Source organism: Otolemur garnettii, unplaced genomic scaffold (genome assembly GCF_000181295.1).
Source record: "Otolemur garnettii isolate 467f Iridium unplaced genomic scaffold, OtoGar3 scaffold00051, whole genome shotgun sequence".
In the NCBI taxonomy this organism is placed as follows: domain Eukaryota; kingdom Metazoa; phylum Chordata; class Mammalia; order Primates; family Galagidae; genus Otolemur; species Otolemur garnettii.
Window position 1 is genome coordinate 1961846 of NW_003852446.1, and position 6778 is coordinate 1968623.

Sequence of the window (6778 nt, forward strand, 5' to 3'; positions counted from 1 at the left end):
AAAAAAAAAAAAATACTAGGTGTTTCATTTGTGTAATATCACAAAATATTCATATAAAGATGTACATAACATGCAATATAAACCATAACTCAATGCTAATATCCTGGTCATTCAATTTCTCATCTTGCAGCATATAGTTCTACTACCTGCACCAATTGCTCCCACCTGATCCACCAGCATTTCCCCTGCACACCTGACACCCCACGAGGTCTCCTTCCCCACTCAGGCCTGGCAACAGTTCCAAATGTTCTTATTTTATATTTTGCTGCTTGTTTCCCCAAATTCCTATCATTATTCAAATTACTGCAAAACACAAACCTTGATGATGGTCTCCGTGAAGGAACACCGTGCTCTCAGAGCTATTTCAAAGAGACCAGTTTCACAATTCGTATTTCACTGTTTATTTTCAAAACCATTTGATAGGAGGGTGATTGGTGGGGTCACCTCTATGGTTTATCCTACAAGGGCACAAGTGAATCTTTCTAAAAGCAGGGTATGAATGTCTTAACTCAATAACTAAGAAAATGACAAGAAGGTTATGTTAACCAATTTGATGAGAGTATTTCAAAATGTATATGAAAACAGCACACTGTACCCCATGATTGCATTAAAGTACACAGTTATGCTATAAGAAATAAAAAACCACTTGATAAACCATCTGTGTAAAGCTATATTTTGGTTTCTCGCTGCAACCCCCAAAATCTTTGAAGGTACCATGCATGAGTATCTAAGGGTAAAAATTTAAACAATCATCTGTCTTGATAATGCCACTTATTACAATTTAACAATCATCTGCCTTGATAATGCCACTTTCACAAAGCTGATTTCATCAGACAGTTCCCAACATTCTTCATGGGGAGCAAAGGGCAAAATAACTCTGTCAACTGAATAGAAGTCGGTGCTGCTCTTCCCCAGTATCCCATCTAATGCAACTAGAACTCTTAGCACTGTGAAATGAGAAAGAAGCCTGCCTGCCACAAGAAGTGACAGCCTCCATCAAAGTTCCTCAGTTTCAATCAAATAGGCTTTGCCCAGGGAATCTTCTCAAAACATAACACTTATGTCTCTGTTCCCCCAAATGTGGATTCCAGACGTTCAAAGCATTACAGCAGAGCAACAGCCCACTGAAAATTATAGTAGTTGGCCACTAGTCAAATTGTAAAGCCCTAGGATCTAATTCAACAGAATAATTTTGACATTAATTCGAGACCTTTCCTTTCTAGTTATGGAATGAAGGCTCAAGATCATGGGCCAAAAACTATTATCCAACAACCCTGAGCTCCAAAACACTGTGATTGGCTCACAGAAAGATAAGAGGAGGACGTTGCAGTCTGTGATCTGAAACAACTTATAAAAAAAAAAATTGGACTCTCTGCTGTCAGACAGTTACAGGAGGAAAAAAACATTGGGCTCATGAAAGCTTACCAGAACATCGGCTTAAGCAAATGAGAACCAATACTGCTACATAAAAAGCAAAGCAGTAATACAGTATTCATGTCAATTAACTGGAATGGGCTGTTGTAATTAATGCAGTTTCCTATCCAAGGAGAACTAAGCAAAACGTTTTCCCTTCTTATTTTTCCAACATTGCTGCTAGCACATAGTTGTCGTGGGTTTTGTGGACTGGTTTGCTCAACTCTGTTCCAATCCCCTGTGCCTTCTTGGATTACAGAAACTTGAAAGCAACAAGCTTTATTTTCCAAACTCCCTTCCAGTTGGAACTGTGGGTGACATTTAGATTCCGTGTAACAGATGCGCTAATCTAATACTTGGATTTGGAACCAAGTGATGTAGGCATGGCGGCCAGGTGCAAGAAATCCACTTTGTGGGTGCAAATTATAGATAAGGTTGCCGGGTCCCAATGTCAGGGGCTGAGGCTATGGCTTCCTGACTTAGCAGAAGTGGCTTCCCAAGCCAGCACTTTAGAGGTGGTAGCTCACTCAGAAAGGTGGTTTGTGGATTTGAGGAGGAACAGCAGTGTCCTAGAGGACTGGTTTGGTGGTTTGCTTTAAAGTCCCTCCTGTAAGCCCAGCTCACAGCATGTCTCGCAGGCCTCCTAGTGATATTACCACTTAATACCTCAGATTAGTCGCTTTCTGCTTAAGCTGGCTATGTTTCTGTCTATGTGAGTGATTCCCCAATAAATACAGTAAATGTTCACTTCCCTGTAGTATAACCAACACAGTGTAATGAATGTCCTGGGTGATTAAGTGCCTCAAAATTCCTCAAAATCATTAAGAAAATAGTTTCACTCAAATGAAATGGATCCCGAATGATCTTGAACTTTCAGAAGTGATCTTTTTTTTGAAATCTCCTTTTTCATTATCATAATAAATATAGCATTAGAAGAATAAGGAAATCAAATGGAGAAAAATACTGAAAGCATATCCTATGGTTAAGTCAGAAAATACGGCTATATGTTGGCAGTAGGCTTATTATCTCAATAGCTAAATGGTAGAGACTTCAGCAATGGCCCAGAAAAAGACAGTGAGGGCTTGGATTGGGCTGGTAGGAAGGAGATGGCAAGTAGAGCAAAGGATATTAGGAGTCAGAATTCCAATTCTTCCTGAAAGATTCAAACCTTGACAGGACAATTGGAATGCAAGTGGTTTTTGAAGAGAGAAAAATTGACAGGGGAGTGGGGAAGTGTGTTGGTTTTCTGGTGCTACCATAACAAATGACCGCACGTTTGGCAGCTTAAAACATGGCAAAACTCCTACGGTTTTGAAAGACAGAGCTTAAAGCAGTTTCACTGGGCTAAAGTCAAGGCGCCAACAGTGCTGACTCTGAAGAGAGTGAACTCCCTTTCCCCTTCCAGCTTGTAATGGCCACCAATTTGGAGTTCCTTCTGCCACTTACAGAATATGTTGGTCCCATCTCTGCTTCTACCATCACCTCATCTTCTCTCACCTTGACTCCTGCTGAGCCTCTGTAATAGGGAATAACGAGGTTACGTCAGGCCCACTCAGATAAGCCAGGATAATCTCCCCATTTTAATATTCTTAATCACATCTGTGATATCCCTTTTACCATATTATGTGACAATCATTCCAGAAATTAGGATGTGAACAGAAGGGGCCATTATCCAGTCTATCTACTGCAGAAAGTGAGAGGGGGGATGGGATGCAGTCACTAAAGTGTGTGTTAATTGAGCCAGTTTCCATGGTAGACAACTGGAGTTCAGTCTTACTGGGGAACTCTGGGAGTTTGTGGAGAGCAGCTTCTCAAACCTCAACGTGCACAGGAAATAATTCCCTGGGCCTCTTACTGAAATGCAGATTCTGATTCAGCAGGTGTGGGGCACAGCCTGAGAGTCTGCATTTCCAACAAGCTTCCAAGTGATGCCCACGCTGTTGGTCCATGTGCCACCCTTTAAATAGTGAGGATGGAGAATGTACCTCCAAGCTACCCCAAATGAGGAGCAAGGACGCTGGTGTATTTATTCACCAACTCCCTGCCCATCAGCAGTGGGGAGCTGCTTCCAAGCCCCTTCCTATTTGCCCTGTGTGGGCAGGGAGTGCTTCTGAGTCAAGAAAAGTCTCCGATGAGAGTCACAGTTGTTTACAGTGAACAGCCTTCACTATAGAAAGGCGAATGCTAAGGGAATATGAGCAGGACGCCAACAGGTGCACCAGTGACTGCGTAGGAGTAGGAAAAAGAGGACCAGGGTGGAGGGCAGGAGATGGGGCCAGAAAGTGTGCTCTTGAGAAGGAGATTCATTCCAAGTTTGGAATCTGAGAGATCTTCTGTTCTGCCGGGAGAATACCGATAGCATGAACAAGTAATTGCTTTATTTCCATCCAGATGCTCAAACGCCTGACTTTCCACTATGCTGACTGTGGTTATCAAGAGCCTACAGAGCTGCAGCAAAGCCCCTAAGTGTCTGCAGCCTGTCGAAAGCCATGCCTCCCCGGAACCCCCGGGCCTAGGGCTCCCTCTCCACATATAATTCTCTTCCAGTCCGGAGCTTACTCTGGAAACATGCCCTGTACAAATGCCAAGGAAGAGGTAATACCAGCCTGAAGATTATGGTTACAAAAATGGAAGCATATTACAAAGATGTTAAGACACATTCCAGAGGAAGTGGAATATCTAAGGGCTGAAATCATGCTCCAGTGAATCTCACAGTTTAAAGCCAGTGTAATTTTAGCTTGATTATTGATTCTCTAAGCGTCCTTTGGTATAAGTCATCTGCTGGCCAGTAGTTTACAACACACTGGTTGTTGACACACAATATGTGAAACTTGGCACCACTGCTGTGTAAACAAAATAAGATTTGCCTGCCATTTTGCATCATGTATGTCAAAAGAACATAAATGAAAAATGATATGCATTTTTCTTCTGCTTATGCTCCTATTGTTCTTTCTAACAAAGTGATTTCTAGAAAGGTAGTATGTTACCTGGAATATCTTCTTTGTTCAAGCACACAGAAGTAATAACCAACTTTTAGAAGCATGTGTATACTATCTGTTTTAAGTGTCTGACATCATTCATTGCCACACACCATTACTGCTGTAGCCTTTGGAGAATTTCCATTTTCCTGTGGATATAACGGATGTGATCTATCAGGTAGAAGAAACTTCTGGCACCACATCATCTTGAGCAGTGTATTTCTGAGAAGACATCAGATTATCCAGGAACTAAAGGGATGATTTGGAGTTAGGAGTCTGGATTCCACTACCAGCTTTCCCCCAGATTGTTGACCGCATGACCTTGGATTGATTAAATTCAAAAACCCTTTCCTATGTCAACATTTTCAGCTTTAGTTAAGGAATTTCTTTTGTTGTTGTTGTTAAAAAAAAATCAAAGTATTGGTTACCAATAACAATGTGGAACCAGATTAAATGCTTTGCGCCCACTGCACAAACTCCTCTCTCTGGGGTAGCTGCCTGTCTTCCATATGGGTTCATTTCAGTAACTCTGCTCCCACCTGTGAGATGAGAAAACCAGCAAGACATGAAACTCAGCTGGTAAGAGTCCAACAAGTCTGGAGTCTAGTCAATAGAAACATATCAGTGTTAATGTCTTAGTGATGACAAGTGTTCCAGAGTCATGTAAGATGTCAGCATTAGGAAAAACTGGGTGAACGGTAGATGGGAAGGCTCTGGACTCACTTTGCAACTTTTCCATAAGCCTAAAATGACTCCAAAATAAAAGGGTTTTCTACAAGAATAAGTAAACCTGGCTTTAGAAATCCATTCACTGATACCCTATATTCACTGGCTGTGTAATTTGAAGAAAAGTGATTAAATTCTCTCAGCAAGAGAGAATTTCTTCATTTGTAAAATGTGAACAGTACCACCCACTTTTCTGGAGAAGATTCAAAATCAGATTAGAAGCTTTATACATAGTTTTGGTGTCACTGCTGTTGGTTTTTAAAGGATCTGGAGAAACTCCAGGTCAAAAAACAATTGGAGTAGCCAGGAAAGAGCACCATCATCAGCAGTCTCTTGTTGAGGTGTCCAAACAAATTTTGCAACTTAATCACGATTTCCTTAAAGGTGGCACTTTTATAAACATGTCATTAAATGTCCTAGAAAAGAGCTAAAGAAAACAGAGGAATTGATAAATAAACCCAAATCCTGAGTGCTTGAAAAAAACAATTGCCATAGGGAAAAAAAAAAACTTGAAGAAAATCTAATCAAAGGAGGAAAATGAGTACACTTTGTACAGTTTCGTGTTAGTAAAATTCTAAATTTTATGTATGTATTTAGAGACAGAGTCTCACTGTGTCACCCAGGCTAGAGTTCGGTGGCATCTGCTTAGCTCACAGTAACCTCTGACTCCGGGGCTCAAGTGATCCTCCTGCCTCAGCCTCCCAAGTAGCTGGGATTATAGGGACCCACCACAATGCCTGGCTAGTTTTTCTATTTTTAGTAAAGACAGGGTTTTGCTTTTGCTCAGGCTGGTCTTGAACTCCTGAGCTTAGGTGATCCTCCCACTTTGGCCTCCCAGAGTGCTAGGATTACAGGTGTGAGCCATCGTGCCTGGCCTAAAATTCTAAATTTTTAATAAAGTGGATGTTTTTCTTTTTTAAAAATTTTTTAAGTATAAAACAAAGTTTATTGAGGAAGAGTAAAATAGGTTTACAGAGTAAGAAAGCCTATAAAACAGGATACATTTGCTATAGACAGCAAATGGGCCTCCATTGCCAGAGCAAGTAGGCAACGAAGCATTTTTTAATGTTTTATTTTTTATTATTATGGATATATAAGAGTTGTATATGTTTATGGGGTACATGTGATATTTGGATATAAGCATACAATGTAGAATAATCGAATCAGGGAAACCGTAATATCTATTGCCTGAAGTATTCATCATATCTCTGTGTTAAGAACATTCTAATTTCACTGTTTTCATTTTTTTAAAAACCATTTTAGCCAAGATGAGATGATATCTCATTGTAGTTTTGATTTGTATTTCTCTGATATTACCAATGTTGAGCACTTTTTAAAACACCTGTTGGCCATTTGTATGTCATCTTTTGAGAAATATCTATTCAGGCTGGGCACAGTGGCTCATGCCTATAATTCTAAGACTCTGGGAGGCCAAGGTAGAAGGATTGCCTGAGCTCAGGAGTCTGAGACCAGCCTGAGCAAGAGTGAGACCTTGTCTCTACCAAAAATAGAAAAACTGGCAAGGTATTGTGTGGGCACCTATAGTCCCAGCTACCCAGGAGGCTAAGACAGGATGACTGCTTGAGCCCAGGAGTTTGAGGTTGTCATGAGCTAGGCTAACACCTGGGGCAACAGAGTGAGACTTTGTCTCAAAAAAAAAA